Below are 18,992 nucleotides of genomic sequence, written 5' to 3' on the forward strand. Positions count from 1 at the left end.
TTTTTGTAATTTTATTTTTTTCTAAATTTTCATTTTTTTTTATTTTTTCTGTTTTCTAAGACATAAAGAGTTAATTGTTTGACCGTGAACTTGACTTACTTGTCAAGTCTTTTTTTGTTCTTCTTTCTACAATTGTAGAATTTAAATGGACCGTAAATGCTTTCCGTGGAAAATTCAAGTTGGTTTTTGTGGAAAATTCTCCATAGACTTGGTTGACTTGACTTACTTGTTAAGTCTTTTTTGTTCTTTCTACAATTGTAGAATTTAAATGGACCATAAATGCAATTTAAATGGACCATAAATGCTTCCCGTGAAAAAGTCAAGTTGGAAATTGGTTTTTGTGGAAAATTCTAACTCCATAGAGTTGATTTATTTGTCTAGTTTTTTTTGTTCTTCTGTCTACAATAGTAGAATTTAAACGGACCATAAATGCTTTCCGTGGAAAATTCAAGCTGGAAATTGGTTTTTGTGGAAAATTCAAACTCCATAGACTTGCTTGACTTGACTTGATGTGATGGAAGATATTTTCCTTTAACTTTATATATTAGGTGTTGGTAGCAATGATCGGTATGCAACCATGAGAGCGGTTACAATTTCCTCATTTGGATTTCTTCTTGTCATCGCAGTCACCATTATTAGCTTTTGCGATGGGAATTGCAATGTGCTTTGCATTGAAAGTGAGAGACAAGCCCTTTTGAAGTTCAAGCAAGACCTTATTGATCAATCAAACCGGCTATCTTCTTGGGTTGAAGGTGAGGATTGCTGTGAATGGCTTGGTGTTTTCTGCAATAACTTGACTGGCCATGTCAAAGAGCTGCATTTGGGGCTTCTTTCAAGTAGACCTGATGTGCATGCACCGCATGCTGAATGGGATGTTGAATGGGATGTTTACATTCGGTCAAAACTAGGAGGCAAAATAAATCCTTCTTTGATTGAGTTGAAACTGTTGGGAAATACCACAATACCTACGCGCAGCAACCACACACACAAAATAACAAGCTCAAATCAAGAATAAGAACACACAAATATATTTGGTTCGGCCCAACTCAAAATGGCTGACTCCAAACCTAATCCACTATCAAATAAATCTTTACAATTGTGAGACTTTTAGAATGAGAAAAGTCTCCTAAAACTCCTTACTCAAAACTTAACCCAAAACCCAATTACACCCTTTTAATAGCCTACTCACTTAGCTATTCTCTTGGTGTCTAACTCTCTGGGGTTACTAAACTAAAACCAAAACATCTTATTTATAAAGGGTGAAACCCTTTATACCTTTACTAAACTTCCGATGTGGGATACAAGATAAACTCAAACTCACTTAACTTTTGATGTGGGATTCTGAGATTCAAGGTAAATCCCAACAAATCCTCCCTTGACTTGAATCTCCAAACACTTCAACAGTATCTGCAAAGCTAACATGCTTACCTTTCTTCTTTTCTTTCATCACAGGCATTCCAGCAACTGAGCCTCCATCAAACATGTACAAGTGATTGACCCTATTCCCTTGTAGAATCACACTATCATTCTTATACACTTTCAACCAATCATTACTACCATAAAATGTGTACCCCCGAGAAGCTAACTCACCAAAAGCAATCAAATTGTAGTGACAATTTGGTACCTTACATGACGAAGTGTCCTAATAACACCATTGTGAGATCTAAGGCGAACACTCCCAATGCCTTGAATCTGCACCTTTTCTTCGTTAGCAACCACAATATCCCCATACTTTTCATTCTCATTCAACTCCACAAAGCAGCTCCTATCATTGCAAACATGAACTGTAGCAGCTGAATTTAAAACCCAACCTTTATCACTTTTCAAAGTCTGAGTCTCATCCATACAAGTTGTCAAAACAACATCATCATCATCAGACATGACAGCAGCAGTATCACTCTTTTCTTCATCTGATTTCTTCTCATCATTCGCCCTTTTGAAAGCAGCCATATCCCTTCTCAGCTTCCTGCAGCATACTTGGATATGTCCCTTCTCACCACAATAATAACATTCTACATCACTGTAATCTCTGTCTCTTGACTTAGATCTCCATCTCGATCCATCAGTCCTCTTTTGAGTCCTCCCTTGATCAAAACCCTCTATAGCTAGTGTACTCCCCCCAGGTGATGAGTTCTGAGCTCCCATAAACCTTTCATTCTCACGCAACAGGGTAGTCACATCATCCAACTTCAAAGTAGACCTGCCTACCAACACAGTCTGAACTAAAGGCCTATAAGACTTGGGTAAAGATGACAGTAAAATTAAAGCCTTCTCTTCATCTTTTAACTCATCAACAAAAATCGCTAGCAATTGAGAAACCAATTTATTAAACTCATTCAAGTAATTATGAAGACTCATACCTTCTTCCATCTTCAGAGAATACAGATCCATCTTCAAACATAATCTATTAGTCAACGACTTCGAAGCATAAATACCTTCAAGCTTATCCCACAAACTCTTTGGAGTACTCTTAGTCAACACATTGTACTTTACTTCTGGAGCTAACACCAATCTAATAGTACTAACAGCCTTCTTCTGAATCCTATTCCAATTAGCATCAGACATTCCCTCAGGCTTACTACTCTCTAATACCTGATCCAACCCTTGTTGTACTAACAGATCTTGAATCGTACTTTGCCATAATATAAAATTACTCTTTCCATCAAATAACGGAATCTCAAACTTAGGCATAGACATACCAGACATACCTTCTTCAGACATCTTCAAACACTGCTTCACGATCTCTTGGACCCACGAACCTCGAACCTCGCTCTAATACCACTTGTTGGGAAATACCACAATACCCACGTGCAGCAACCACACACACAAAATAACAAGCTCAAATCAAGAATAAGAACACACAAATGATCTTTCCTCTCTTACTCTTAGTCAGTCGTTCCTTTTATGTAACTCGTTGGCTTCAGAACTTGCTTTCATTTCGAAACCATTGAGCGAAGAATGATAACTCTAGATCGAAACATACTAACTATAGGACATAGGCCTTAGGTTTGGATGCATATTGAAACGCACCACACTTGAGGTGAGGAATTGATTGATTGTCTTACAACACGCTTCCCTATCTTTCCGAATGACTTACTATCAGGCTGGCTGGACTGTACTAAGCTAAGGATCGGGATCAGAGATAGAATCAATAAAAGTAAAAGAGAGGGGCTAAGCTCTGTCTGGTCTGTCTTTTACTTGAAAAGAAAAAGGACTTGCGATGGGCTGTAGCCTCAATTTTCATTGACCCTTCCAAGCTTCCAAACTGGCATCCCACGCGCAGCAACCACACACACAAAATAACAAGCTCAAATCAAGAATAAGAATACACAAATATATTTGGTTCGGCCCAACTCAAAATGGCCTACTCCAAACCTAATCCACTATCAAATAAATCTTTACAATTGTGAGACTTTTAGAATGAGAAAAGTCTCCTAAAACTCCTTACTCAAAACTTAACCCAAAACCCAATTATACCATTTTAATAGCCTACTCACTTAGCTATTCTCCTGGTGTCTAACTCTCTGGGGTTACTAAACTAAAACCAAAACATCTTATTTATAAAGGGTGAAACCCTTTATACCTTTACTAAACTCCCGATGTGCGATACAAGACAAACTCAAACTCACTTAACTTTTGATGTGGGATTCTGAGATTCAAGTCAAATCCCAACAGAAACATCTCAGTTTTCTAGAATTAAGCAACAACGACTTTGGAGGCTTGGCAATTCCCGAATTCATTGGTTCCATGAAGAGTTTGATATATCTTAACCTCTCTTGGGCAAATTTCCAAGGAGCAATTCCCCATAATCTTGGAAATCTCTCAAAACTGCATTATCTTGATCTTGGACACAATTCCCTATTTGAAGATAAAACTCTTCAATGGGTTTCTGGTCTGTCGTCTCTGCAGTATCTTGATTTGAGTCATGCAGATCTTGGTAAAGCAACTGATTGGCTGCAGATAACAAATAAACTTCCTTTATTGGCAGAGTTACACTTGTCAGGATGCTATCTATATAATGATCCATCTCCAATCAGTGTTAATTACACATCTCTTGCTGTTCTCGATCTGTCTGCCAACAAGTTGTCTTTGGTGCCTACATGGATATTCAGTCTTCGTAGTCTTGTGTCCATTGATCTTACCCTTAATGGAGTTGAAGGTGTGATTCCCAATGGTTTTCAAAACATGTCTTCTCTCAAATTTCTTGATCTTAGTTGGAATTCATTCTCTTCATCATCGACACTCAACTGGCTGTCTAATTTAAACCAGTTTCAATTTCTTGGTCTTCGTAGCGTCGGTCTGCAAGGTAATTTTTCAAGTGCCATTGGAAACTTGAGCTCTCTTACTCATCTTGATCTTTCAGGTAACTTGCTTGAAATTATAGTACCAAAATATTTGGAAAGTCTTTGCAATCTGAGGGAGTTGGATTTGTCAAATAATGGAATTGTTCATGAGGTATCAGAAATCATAGAAAGTTTGTCTAGATGTAGTTTGGATCGATTAGAGTCATTAAACATGGGATTTAACAAACTTTCTGGCCATTTACCTGATAAACTTGGCCAATTTAAAAATTTGGCATACCTTTCCCTTTCTGGAAACTTCATTTCTGGTCCCATTCCATTCTCAATAGGGAAGTTGTCATCATTGAAATTTCTTGATGTTTTAAACAATCGATTGAATGCAACTCTTCCTCAAAGTTTAGGACAACTTGGGAATTTGGAACATTTAGATGTTTGCAACAATATGTTGGAAGGACATATATCAGAAATGCACTTTTCTAATCTCACGAGGTTGAGATTTTTTAGGGCATCTAACAACATGTTAACGTTTAAACCAAATCCAAGTTGGATTCCTCCTTTCCACTGTGAAAGTATTGAATTACGTAACTGGCATCTTGGTCCGCAATTTCCTCAGTGGCTACAATTCCAAAAAAACTTGTCTCGTTTGGATATCTCCCATGCTGAAATTTCAGTCGTCATTCCCATTTGGTTTTGGAACATTTCGACTCAGTTGGAATATCTAAACCTTTCCCATAACCAACTAATTGGAGAGATTTCATATTTACCGATGAAGAGGACGGTTGACTTGAGTTCCAACCTATTCATAGGTCCATTGCCACTGACAATCTCATATTTGAGGTTTTTATTTTTGTCTAAGAACCTATTTTCAGGATCACTTTCCAATTTTCTTTGTAATTCCTCAACTAAACTGGAAGCTTTGACCATTCTTGACATTGAATCAAATCTTCTGTCAGGTGAAATTCCAAATTGTTGGGAAAATTGGCAAATGTTGCAAGTCTTAAATTTAGGAAACAATAATCTAACTGGGAAAATTCATAGATCTTTGGGATCTATGCGTAGCATTAGGTCATTAAACCTTCGAAACGATAACCTGTTTGGAGAAGTACCATCCACATTGTAGCATTTAGTTGAGGTGATTATTCTTGATCTTAGTGAAAATCAATTAACGGGAAGTATTTCAGCATGGATTGGAGACAAGCTTTTAAACCTTGTGGTTCTAAACCTTCGTTCAAATAACTTTCAAGCCTATATTCCTGATCAAATTTGTGCTATTAATTCTCTTCAAGTTTTGGATCTTGGTTATAACAACATTTCAGGAGTTATTCCAAAATGTTTTAGTAACCTAAGTGCCATGGCCACAAAAACCCTCTACCAATATGTGGGTAACTTCGCCTGGGAACTCGACCGTATTAACTTGATTCCTTTGGCTGCATTATTGGTGATGAAAGGAAGAGAAGATGCATACAGTAACACACTAGGACTTGTTACCATCATAGACCTTTCAGTTAACAATCTCACAGGAGAGATCCCCAAAGAACTTGGTAGTCTTATGGGGCTGCGGTCATTAAATTTGTCGGGGAATTTTCTAACAAGAAAAATACCAGAGAACATTGGCAGTATTTGTTGGGAAAAACAACACCCACGCGCAACAACCACACACAAAATAACAAGCTCAAATCAAGAATAAAAACACAAATATATTTGGTTAGGCCCAACTCAAAATGGCCTACTCTAAACCTAATCCACTATCAAATAAATCTTTACAATTGTGAGACTTTTAGAATGAGAAAAATCTCCTAAAACTCCTTACTCAAAACTTAACCCAAAACCCAATTACACCCTTTAATAGCCTACTCACTTAGCTATTCTCTTGGTGTCTAACTTGTAGACACCCAATTGGGTCCGGGCCCAGATCAATTGGGCCTGGCCCAAATGGGTAAGGCCCATTTCAATCCTGTATTTTTTTTTCTTTTCTTTTTCTTCTTTTGTATTTTATGTATTTTATTATTATTATTATTATGTATATCTTTGTTTATTTATTTTTATTTAGATTAGATTTATATGTATTGTATGTATATAGTTATATATTTATTATTATTATTATCTTTTTTTTTTGTAATATATTTTTGGGTTTATCTTATGTTATTTTTTTTTATTATTATCTGTTAATTTTATCTGATTTTTTTTCTGAATTATCTGATATTATTTTTTTATTTTTATACTATCATATCTTTTGATTATCTAGTATTTTTTTTATTTATTTTGATTTTAATTCTGGATGGCTAAGATTCAAAGTTAAAGAATCCCACTCTGGAGGGGAATTCAATCAGAAGAGTCCAGTTGGATTCAAAGACTGAATTCCCGTCCAAGGAGGAATTGGGATTGATCAGGAACTCCTGATCAATCCCTATAAAAGGGACCCCCCTGGAACAGAGAAAACACACAGAAAACAGAAGCAAAAGCTACTGATTGAGAGAATACGGGCGTATAGAGAGCTAAGAAAAAGTTTAGGAGTGTTCTGGGAGTGAGAAAAAATTTTTAAAAAATTTTGGCGAAAAAAATTTTCTGGAAATTTCCCCGGCGAAAATTCCGAAAAATTTGAATTTTCCGGCAACAATTCCGGCGAACCTTGAAGTTTCCGGTGACCAGCCCAGTTTTCGACGAAAAATCCCAGAAACCGATGATCTTCCGGCCCACTTCCGGTGAACTTCCGACGAAATTTCCAGATTCCGGCGAATTTTTCCAGAATCCGGCACCGGTGTTCTTCATTTTCTAGAGAGAAGAGAGAGAAAAAGGGAAGAAGAGAGAGAGGGGGAGGAGTGTTCTGCCGAAAAACGGAGGAAGGTGCCTTTTATACCCTTCCAAAACGACGTCGTTTTGGCTTTAAGTTAATCAGAGGATCCGCGCATTTTGCCGAACCCGACCCGACCCGAGCGTCGACCCGATTCTGACCTGCGCGTGCCCAGCCCTTTCTGAGCCGAGCCGAGCCGTTCTTCCCGAGCCGCTTCTCCGAGCCGTTTTCTCTTCCTTGAGCCGAGCCGAGCCGAGCCGCGATCCGAGCCGCTCCAGGTTTTTTTTTTGAATTTTTTTGAATTTTTTTTTATTTTCATTTATTTGTTTTTTTGTTTTTTTATTTATTAGATTAGGTTTATTTAATATTCTTTTTATCTTTATTTTGGTTTTACTTTCCTTTATTTTTTATCTTTATTTATTTTCACTTTTTTATTATTCTATTTTTTTTAAATAAGAAAATCAAAATTTTCAAAAAAGATATTTTTGAGGAAAAGTTGAAAGTATCAATTTTCCTTAAAAATAAATTTTCAAAAAAGGATTTTTGAGGAAAAGTTGAAAGTACCAATTTTCCTTGAAAATCAAAATTTCCAAAAAAAAAATATTTTTAGGGAAAAGTTGAAAGTATCAATTTTCCTTAAAAATAAATTTTCAAAAAAGGATTTTTGAGGAAAAGTTGAAAGTACCAATTTTCCTTGAAAATCAAAATTTCCAAAAAAAAATATTTTTAGGGAAAAGTTGAAAGTATCAATTTTCCTTAAAAATAAATTTTCAAAAAAAAGTCTTTGGGGAAAAGTTGAAAGTATCAATTTTCTTCGAAAAATAAAATTTCAAAAAAAGGTTTTTTTGAGGAAAAGTTGAAAGTATCAATTTTCCTTGAAAATAAGTTTCCAAAAAATGTTTTGAGGAAAAGTTGAAAGTATCAATTTTCCTTAAAAATAAATTTCCAAAAAAATGTTTTGGGGAAAAGTTGAAAGTATCAATTTTCCTTAAAAATAAATTTCCAAAAAAATATTTTCTGGGGAAAAGTTGAAAGTATCAATTTTCCCCACACAAAAAAAAAATCATTCTTTTCTTTCTTTTTATTTTGATTTTGATTTTTTTTTCTTTAAATAATCCGACGACGGAGCCTCTGCAAGTGAAACAGTAGTTTTTCTTGCATACTCTTGAGGTGAGGGAATTTTTTCAATTTTCTGATAAAAGTATTAGAGTCAATTGAGAATGATTTTCAATAATTAATTACTCGGTAAAATTTTAAGGCTTTTGGATAACACAAATTTAAGCTGGTACCATCTTTTGATGGGCGTTGTGAGGGTGCTATAACTTTCCCCACACGTAACCGAACTCTCGAACTCTGTTCTGGTTAGCAGACCCGAACCTATTCTTTTAGGGACCCTTAAACTTAGGTGTTCCCTAAAAGGGCAGATTCCTTAGGTGGCCAATCGCACCTAGATAAAAAAAGATTGGTGGCGACTCCCTAAAGTCAATGTCTAGCGATAGATCCCCGGATCTAGACGTTATGACAGCTTGGCGACTCCGCTGGGGACTTTGAGAGTCAGGCCAGCAAATAATTTGTGTTATCCAAAAGCTTAATAAAATTGAACCTTGTTGTATATATGTGTTGTTATTCATTCATGTATATTTACCTTGTTAATTATGTCATTCATATGCATGTGCATAACATGAGCTCTATACCCGAGCTCCGTCCCTCTAGGAGGGAGTAAAGTACCTATTGCTTTCGTGAGGTCTAATGCCTCCGCAGTGGCTAGCGAAATACTCCCACTCAAATTGAACCTTTTCCGCTTGTAACCTGTAATGGGTGAGGATTAGGGTGCCTTACTAGTCTGTGATGGACAAAGATGTAAGGAACGATTTGAGGACCTTTAGACTCTGACCTTAAAACCGCATGTAGTGAACCTTAAGAGTGCCTACACCTAGGATAGAGCCCTTTCTACCCAATGATAGATATACCCAGAAATTAGGACACAAAAGGGTGTTTATCTAATCATTTTGATTGCTTAACTTTGTGTAATATTTTTATCATATGTAACGTTATGCATCAGCATCACTTTTATTTCATTCATGAAACTAACTATGTTGTTTGTCTGATTGTATGCATCCACATTACTTTCATGACCATGTTCTAACATAATCATTTGCACCCATTTCATACTAGATTTCATTCAGAGAAATGTACATTTCATTTGTGTATCAAAGCATCATACATAAGGCACAGCATAACATTTCTAATCATAAGTATGGTACTCAAGGTCCCAGAATAGCTCCATCTAGCGAAAACCCTGCTCATCCATACAACACAAGATCCATAGCAAGGCAAATGGAGGAAGAAAGTTCTCATAGATTTGAAAAGCTAGAAAAAGCTCAGGAGAAGACTGAAAGTGAACTAAGCAAGATTCTGGAGGCTCTTAATAACATGAACAAAGGAAAAGGAGTTGAAGGAAATACAAGCCAGCAAGAAGTGGCTGACCCTTTATACCCTCCAGGTTTTGGCCCACCTCAAGCCCAGTCTGCCCAAGAGGTCTCGCTACAACCAATATATCCTGGAATGCCATCAGCTTTCAACCCGGGACAGTATAATAGCTACATAAATCCTGTCTTCACTGAAAAGGTAGCAGAACCAATTCCTGATCTAGATGATTTAAAAGAAAAAGAGAAGGAAAAGATGAGAGTGGAAGCTGAAGAAAGTTCCAAGATTAGTATGCTAGAGCAGAGGCTAAGGGCTGTGGAAGGATTTAGCTTTTATGGGTCAGTAGATGCTACTGGGCTCTGTCTAGTCCCTGATGTGATTATTCCTTATAAGTTCAAAGTACCAAAATTTGAAAAATATGATGGTACCAAGTGCCCCAAAACCCACATCACCATGTATTGCAGGAAGATGGCAGCTCATGCTCATGATGAAAAACTCTTGATGCATGTTTTCCAGGACAGTCTTACTGGCTCTGCCGCCAGATGGTATGTTCAGTTGGATAGGACTCGTATTCGCTCTTGGAGCGATATGGCACATACCTTTATCAGTCAATATCGACATATCATCGATTTGGCCCCAGATCGTTTGTCTTTATAGAACCTGGAGAAAAAGGCAAACGAGTCTTTTAAAGAGTACGCCCAGAGATGGAGAGATATAGCTTCACAGGTACAACCTCCTCTGACAGAAAAAGAGACCACAGTGCTGTTTGTTAGCACTTTGAAACCTCCCTATTATGAAAAGATGATAGGAAATGCAACAAAAAATTTTGCTGACATGGTGATCTCTGGAGAAATTATTGAAAGTGCCATAAAAAATGGCAAGTTGAAAGGAGGAGAAACCAAGAAGGCATCAGAAAAGAAAGAAGCTGAAGCTCAAGCTGTGAGCTTTGATAGACAACAATTCAGGGGTTATCAACCCTATCCATCCCAAGGCTACTCTCCATACTATCCCGCTGTGAATAATGCCTCATCCTACCCATACCAGCTAGCTCCTCAACAATCTTATTCATCCACTTATCGCCTTAACATTCAAGCTCCTGTAAGAACCCAAATCCGCCCTACTAACCCAACCAGTGGCTCGCGAGAACAACGGACTACTCGAGAAAAACCTGTATTTGATCCAATCCCTATGACTTATACAGAGTTATATCGAGAACTCTATAATAGCCACTTGATTGCCCCTAGCCATGTGGAACCTCTTAAATCACCCTATCCAAAGTGGTATGATCCTACAGCCCGTTGTGACTACCATTATGGAATTACTGGCCATTCTACTGAAAATTGTACTGCTTTAAAGCATAAGGTGCAACGGTTGATCAATGATGGAATGGTAAGTTTTGATCAGGGAAAAGCAACAACATCCAATGTTAGCGCCCTGAGTGAAAGTCAAGAACAGAAAGGGTCCGGAGAGTCACAATGAATTGAGGGGCAAGACGTCAATGGGGATTTCTTCACCTGATCATATAGGGGGCTAATTTTTAATGGAGATTAGGCGAGTTGAAGGTTTTTTTGTCATTTTAAGATTTCTTTTCAAGTAATGTTAGATTTCTTTTTTGCAATATGACTTCACTTGTGATCATCTTAATAAGGGCAAGTTAATGCATTTCATTACATTTTCTCTTTCACTTGACCATTATTCCATGCCCTGTTACCTTTCATAACTTCACATTCTCATTCTTAAATTTCAGATGATGAATATTTAGACAATGATAACAGTAATTCTGAGATTTAATTTTGAGAACTCATCCACATTAATATGAGGAAATGATTTAAGCAAAAAAGAGGGTAAGCCATTACCAGAGGTGAAAGAGATATGTCTTGAAGATGTGCAATCTTTTATACAGGATCATGAGCTTTGTTCAATAGATGATGTTCAAGAAAGGTATTCACAATTGAGATGAAAAATGGCCATCTTTTTTTTACCATTGAAAAAACCATTTATTGCTACCCCTTTGAGCCAATCATGATTTTTTTTTTTTGAAGAACCCCAACCAAGGATCACCCTCTACACTGGAGGGTAATTTTTGAAAAAAAAAAAAAAAAAACACCACAAAAGGTCTCAAAAATGAAAAAAAAAGAAAAGAAAAAATAATGCCACACATGACTTGGGGCAAAGTAATGAGAATCTTTTGTGTGAAGAAAGAAAAAATAATGAAACGATGTGGGGCAAAATGCCAAGTTGTATCGAATGATCCTTTGGTTTTGAACCTTTTTAACACATGTTTTGAGCCTATTATATCTATTTTTTTTATGACCCTTCACCTTGGCCTACATTATAACCTTGAAAAGTCTATTTGGATCAAGTGTGAATACTCAACTTGAATGATCATATGTTGAGCGAATGTATGCTCATGATGAAGCAATGGAATCATGCTATATTGCTCTAAAGTTGGATGTATGAAAGATATCAACAATGGATGAAAAATGAGAAAAAAAAAGAAGATGATGAAAAAAGAAAAAAAGAAAAAAAAAAGAAAGAAAAAGGAAGGAAAAAGGAAAAAATGAGAAAATAAAAAAAAGAGATTCAAATTGAAAACCTGAAAGGGTGATTTTGATAGACAAAAAAAAATATCCAGGTCAAATGGCTCACATGAATGGAAGATCAAAGACATCTGAAGATCCCTCAAAGACTGGGGCAAAGTTTACCAAACTCAAGATGACTTCCACTGTAAATGGAATGAGTTTTTGAAAAAGAATCCTAGATTAATGTTGAGAATTGTCTGAATATTCATCATTTGGACGTACCATCCATCCCAATGACATATATCCAATTCATTTCCTTTCCCATTTGCTTTGTACTAAAACAGATCTTCATTGATTATCTTCACCATAATTCACCTTGCATTCTCTTATTGTTTCACCCCTAGAATGAATTGAGAAAATGCTTGGTTGCATTGTATTTGTCAAAAATTGAAATGATAATAAATGAATGAATATGTGCTTAAAAGAGTCTGCATTCATTTGAAAAAAAATCTAAGATGATGAAGAAATGGTAGAAACCTAAAGGAGATGATTTGAAAAGGTATATGATATAATGGGGCAAATCTTGAAAAGTGATGAATTGATCGATATGACTTGCAAGTTATGATTGAATGATGAGAACGATCAGTGGACAAAGTCTGTTTTGGAATGGTAAATGCTGAGACAATGACCCAGGAATGGTGGATAAAACTTGTTTTAAAATTTGTCAGTGTTGAGAAATTCATTGAATGATGGTCAAGTGATGATCAATTGATGAAGCTTATTCCAAAGTATTGAGAAACTGAACAAGGAAGAATGTGAGTGGAAAAAAGACAAATTGAGAGCTACACTGGTTCGATCTTAGAAGAGCAGTGTAATTAGATCTCTGAAGAATCAAAGGGCTTGACACCCAAGAAAAAAAGAGCTTGAGAAACTTGAGTACCATACATTGAACATGAATTAATTGGTCAACATTTGCATAGCATGCATTGAAATTCATATGCATTTGCACAGCATACACTACTTTCAGGAAAGTATAGTGTATAAATTCAAAAAGCAGGGGTGTTCCAACATCCCACATGGAGAAGACAAATATGAAGATATTTTGCAAAACTGAAAAAAAGAAAGCTTGTCAGGTAAGTTTCCTAATCCTTGAAATAGGATGTCTTTTGGTATCAGGGTTGATTTATAAGACCTTTGGGCATAATCTCCTGAAATACCTTCAAACACAACTTTTAACTCCTTTGGACATGATTGTCAAGGAGTAATTTATTTTTCCAAAGTCGTGGTGCCTCTGTTGAGAGGAGCAATTTATTTTTCAAAGTTTCGTTGCTTCTGTTTAGAGGAGCAATTTACTTTCCAAAGTCGTGGTGCCTCTGTTGAGAGGAGCAATTTATTTTTTCAAAGTCACCTATTTTTTCAAAGTCGTGGTGCCTCTGTTGAGAGGAGCAATTTACTTTTCAAAGTCGTGGTGCCTCTGTTGAGAGGAGCAATTTATTTTTTCAAAGTCGTGGTGCCTCTGTTGAGAGGAGCAATTTACTTTCCAAAGTCCGTTGCCTCTGTTTAGAGGAGCAATTTACTTTCAAAAGTCGTTGAGTCTCTGTTTAGAGGAGCTTCGGCAAAAAAAAAAAACAAAAAACAAAAAACAAAAAAAACAAAAAAACAAAAAAAACAAAAAAAACAAAAAAAAATCAAAAAAATCAAAAAAAAAAAAATCAAAAAAAAATAAAAAAAAATCAAAAAATAAAAACAAAAATAAAAAAAATCAAAAAAAAAAAATCAAAAAATGTTGAGTTGAGTCTTGATTGGGTGTCTACGTCTTTGCGCAATTTCTGTTTCACAGAAAATGTGCAAAGAGGGGCAGCTGTAGACACCCAATTGGGTCCGGGCCCAAATCAATTGGGCCTGGCCCAAATGGGTAAGGCCCATTTCAATCCTGTATTTTTTTTTCTTTTCTTTTTCTTCTTTTGTATTTTATGTATTTTATTATTATTATTATTATGTATATCTTTGTTTATTTATTTTTATTTAGATTAGATTTATATGTATTGTATGTATATAGTTATATATTTATTATTATTATTATCTTTTTTTTTGTAATATATTTTTGGGTTTATCTTATGTTATTTTTTTTTATTATTATCTGTTAATTTTATCTGATTTTTTTTTCGAATTATCTGATATTATTTTTTTATTTTTATACTATCATATCTTTTGATTATCTAGTATTTTTTTTATTTATTTTGATTTTAATTCTGGATGGCTAAGATTCAAAGTTGAAGAATCTCACTCTGGAGGGGAATTCAATCAGAAGAGTCCAGTTGGATTCAAAGACTGAATTCCCGTCCAAGGAGGAATTGGGATTGATCAGGAACTCCTGATCAATCCCTATAAAAGGGACCCCCTGGAACAGAGAAAACACATAGAAAACAGAAGCAAAAGCTACTGATTGAGAGAATACGGGCGTATAGAGAGCTAAGAAAAAGTTTAGGAGTGTTCTGGGAGTGAGAAAAAATTTTTAGAAAATTTTGGCAAAAAAAATTTTCTGGAAATTTCCCCGGCGAAAATTCCGAAAAATTTGAATTTTTCGGCAACAATTCCGGCGAACCTTGAAGTTTCCGGTGACCAGCCCAGTTTTCGACGAAAAATCCCAGAAACCGGTGATCTTCCGGCCCACTTCCGGTGAACTTCCGGTGAAATTTCCAGATTCTGATGAATTTTTCCAGAATCCGGCACCGGTGTTCTTCATTTTCTAGAGAGAAGGGAGAGAAAAAGGGAAGAAGAGAGAGAGGGGGAGGAGTGTTCTGTCGAAAAATGGAGGAAGGTGCCTTTTATACCCTCCCAAAACGACGTCGTTTTGGCTTTAAGTTAATCAGAGGATCCGCGCGTTTTGCCGAACCCGACCCGACCCGAGCGTCGACCCGATTCTGACCCGCGCGTGCCCAGCCCTTTCCGAGCCGAGCCGAGCCGAGCAGTTCTTCCCGAGCCGCTTCTCCGAGCCGTTTTCTCTTCCTTGAGCCGAGCCGAGCCGAGCCGCGATCCGAGCCGCTCCGGGTTTTTTTTTTGAATTTTTTTGAATTTTTTTTTATTTTCATTTATTTGTTTTTTTATTTTTTTATTTATTAGATTAGGTTTATTTAATATTCTTTTTATCTTTATTTTGGTTTTACTTTCCTTTATTTTTTATCTTTATTTATTTTCACTTTTTTATTATTCTATTTTTTTTAAATAAGAAAATCAAAATTTTCAAAAAAGATATTTTTGAGGAAAAGTTGAAAGTATCAATTTTCCTTAAAAATAAATTTTCAAAAAAGGATTTTTGAGGAAAAGTTGAAAGTACCAATTTTCCTTGAAAATCAAAATTTCCAAAAAAAAAATATTTTTAGGGAAAAGTTGAAAGTATCAATTTTCCTTAAAAATAAATTTTCAAAAAAGGATTTTTGAGGAAAAGTTGAAAGTACCAATTTTCCTTGAAAATCAAAATTTCCAAAAAAAAAATATTTTTAGGGAAAAGTTGAAAGTATCAATTTTCCTCGAAAAATAAAATTTCAAAAAAAGGTTTTTTTGAGGAAAAGTTGAAAGTATCAATTTTCCTTGAAAATAAGTTTCCAAAAAATGTTTTGAGGAAAAGTTGAAAGTATCAATTTTCCTTAAAAATAAATTTCCAAAAAAATGTTTTGGGGAAAAGTTGAAAGTATCAATTTTCCTTAAAAATAAATTTCCAAAAAAATATTTTCTGGGGAAAAGTTGAAAGTATCAATTTTCCCTACACAAAAAAAAATCATTTTTTTCTTTCTTTTTATTTTGATTTTGATTTTTTTTCTTTAAATAATCCGACGACGGAGCCTCTGCAAGTGAAACAGTAGTTTTTCTTGCATACTCTTGAGGTGAGGGAATTTTCTCAATTTTCTGCTAAAAGTATTAGAGTCAATTGAGAATGATTTTCAATAATTAATTACTCGGTAAAATTTTAAGGCTTTTGGATAACACAAATTTAAGCTGGTACCATCTTTTGATGGGCGTTGTGAGGGTGCTATAACCTTCCTCACACGTAACCGAACTCTCGAACCCTGTTCTGGTTAGCAGACCCGAACCTATTCTTTTAGGGACCCTTAAACTTAGGTGTTCCCTAAAAGGGCAGATTCCTTAGGTGGCCAATCGCACCTAGATAAAAAAAGATTGGTGGCGACTCCCTAAAGTCAATATCTAGCGATAGATCCCCGGATCTAGACGTTATGACATAACTTTCTGGGATTACTAAACTAAAACCAAAACATCTTATTTATAAGGGTAAAACCCTTTATACCTTTACTAAACTCTCGATGTGGGATACAAGACAAAATCAAACTCACTTAACTTTCAATGTGAGATTCTGAGATTCAAGGTAAATCCCAACAAATCCTCCCTTGACTTGAATCTCCAAACACTTCAACAGTATCTGTAAAGCTAACATGCTTACCTTTCTTCTTTTCTTTCATCACAGGCATTCCAGCAACTGAGCCTCCATCAAACATGTACAAGTGATTGACCCTATTCCCTTGTAGAATCACACTATCATTCTTATACACTTTCAACCAATCATTACTATCATAAAATGTGTACCCCCGAGAAGCTAACTCACCCAAAGTAATCAAATTGTAGTGACAATTTGGTACATACCTTACATGACGAAGTGTCCTAATAACACCATTATGAGATCTAAGGCGAACACTCCCAATGCCTTGAATCTGTACCTTTTCTTTGTTAGCAACCACAATATCCCTATACTTTTCATTCTCATTCAACTCCACAAAGCAGCTCCTATCATTGCAAACATGAACTGTAGCAGCTGAATCTAAAACCCAACCTTTATCACTTTTCAAAGTCTGAGTCTCATCCACACAAGTTGTCAAAACAACATCATCATCATCAGACACGACAGCAACAGTATCACTCTTTTCTTCATTTGATTTCTTCTCATTATTCGCCCTTTTGAAAACAGCCATATCCCTTCTCAGCTTCCTGCAGCGCACTTGGATATGTCCCTTCTCACCATAATAATAACATTCTACATCACTGTAATCTCTGTCTCTTGACTTGGATCTCCATCTCGATCCATCAATCCTCTTTTGAGTCCTCCCTTGATCAAAACCCTCTACAGCTAGTGTACTCCCCCAGGTGATGAGTTCTGAGCTCCCATAAACCTTTCGTTCTCACGCAATAGAGCAGTCACATCATCCAACTTTAAAGTAGACCTACCTACCAACACAGTCTGAACTAAAAGCCTATAAGACTTGGGCAAAGATGCCAGCAAAATTAAAGCCTTTTCTTCATCTTTTAACTCATCAACAGAAATCGCTAGCAATTGAGAAACCAATCTATTAAACTCATTCAGGTGATTATGAAGACTCATACCTTCTTTCATCTTGAAAGAATACAGATCCATCTTCAAACATAATCTATTAGTCAACGACTTCGAAGCATAAATACCTTCAAGTTTATCCCACAAACTCTTCGGAGTACTCTCAGTCAACACACTGTACTTTACTTCTGGAGCTAACGTCAATCTAATAGTACTAACAGCCTTCTTCTGAATCCTATTCCAATTAGCATCAGACATTCCCTCAGGCTTACTACTCTCTAATGCCTGATCCAACCCTTGTTGTACTAATAGATCTTGAATCGTACTTTGCCATAACATAAAATTACTTTTTCCATCAAATAACGGAATCTCAAACTTAGGCATAGACATACCAGACATACCTTCTTCAGACATCTTCAAACACTGCTTCACGATCTCTTGAACCCGCGAACCTTAAACGTCGAACCTCGAACCTTGCTCTGATACCACTTGTTGGGAAAAACAACACCCACGCGCAACAACCACACACAAAATAACAAGCTCAAATCAAGAATAAAAACACATAAATATATTTGGTTAGGCCCAACTCAAAATGGCTACTCCAAACCTAATCCACTATCAAATAAATCTTTACAATTGTGAGACTTTTAGAATGAGAAAAGTCTCCTAAAACTCCTTACTCAAAACTTAACCCAAAACCCAATTACACCCTTTAATAGCCTACTCACTTAGCTATTCTCTTGGTGTCTAACTCTCTGGGATTACCAAACTAAAACCAAAACATCTTATTTATAAGGGTAAAACCCTTTATACCTTTACTAAACTCTCGATGTGGGATACAAGACAAAATCAAACTCACTTAACTTTCAATGTGAGATTTTGAGATTCAAGGCAAATCCCAACAGTATGGAGGTTTTGGAAACTCTTGACTTGTCCATGAACCGATTCCATGGTGAAATCCCTTCAAGTTTCTCCAATTTGAATTTCTTAAATCACTTCAACTTGTCCTACAACAACTTGACAGGACAAATCCCATTAAGCACCCAACTCCAAAGCTTTGACAAGTTTTCTTACATTGGCAATCATCTTTGCGGACCTCCTGTCACTAAAACTTGTAGCAGAAATGGTGAAACACCTGATGTCACAAATGGAGGTAGCAGTGGAGGAAAGAAAAGGTCTAAGTTGAATTGGCTTTATGTAAGCATAGTGCTTGGATTTGTGATAGGGTTTTGGGGAGTAGTGGCTCCCTTGTTTTTCATCAGGTCTTGGAGGTTTGCTTATTATCAAAAATTGGAGCAAATTGGTGACAAGCTATACGTGTTTTGGGCTACTATTGGTATGTAATTATTTGAAATGGTAGCTCATTTTGGTGTGTTTGGTAATATAATAATTTTATTTGTATGCTCTTTACTTAATCCATGTATTCGGGTTTGGATGTGGTATTCTATGTTATAATTTATTGAAATGAAATAAAATTATGTGTGTTAATGTATTTGACTCATAGATGTGTATTCAAGTTTTATTTAAATTGGGTGGAAGGTACAATTTTTTTTATAAATCCTTTTAGTTGGATTGAATTATTAAAAAGATAAATCAAAGTCAGGGTGAATAAA

The 18,992-nt window shown here is 35.9% G+C and overlaps 1 pseudogene; it reads left to right on the plus strand.

Moving 5' to 3' along the window:
* Positions 1-535: 535 nt before the first annotated feature.
* LOC111284082 (receptor-like protein EIX2) lies at positions 536-18,723 on the plus strand (annotated as a pseudogene).
* Positions 18,724-18,992: the final 269 nt, after the last annotated feature.

This window comes from Durio zibethinus, chromosome 12 (assembly GCF_047325235.1).
Source record: "Durio zibethinus cultivar Kanyao isolate XHJ-2024 chromosome 12, ASM4732523v1, whole genome shotgun sequence".
Lineage (NCBI taxonomy): Eukaryota > Viridiplantae > Streptophyta > Magnoliopsida > Malvales > Malvaceae > Durio > Durio zibethinus.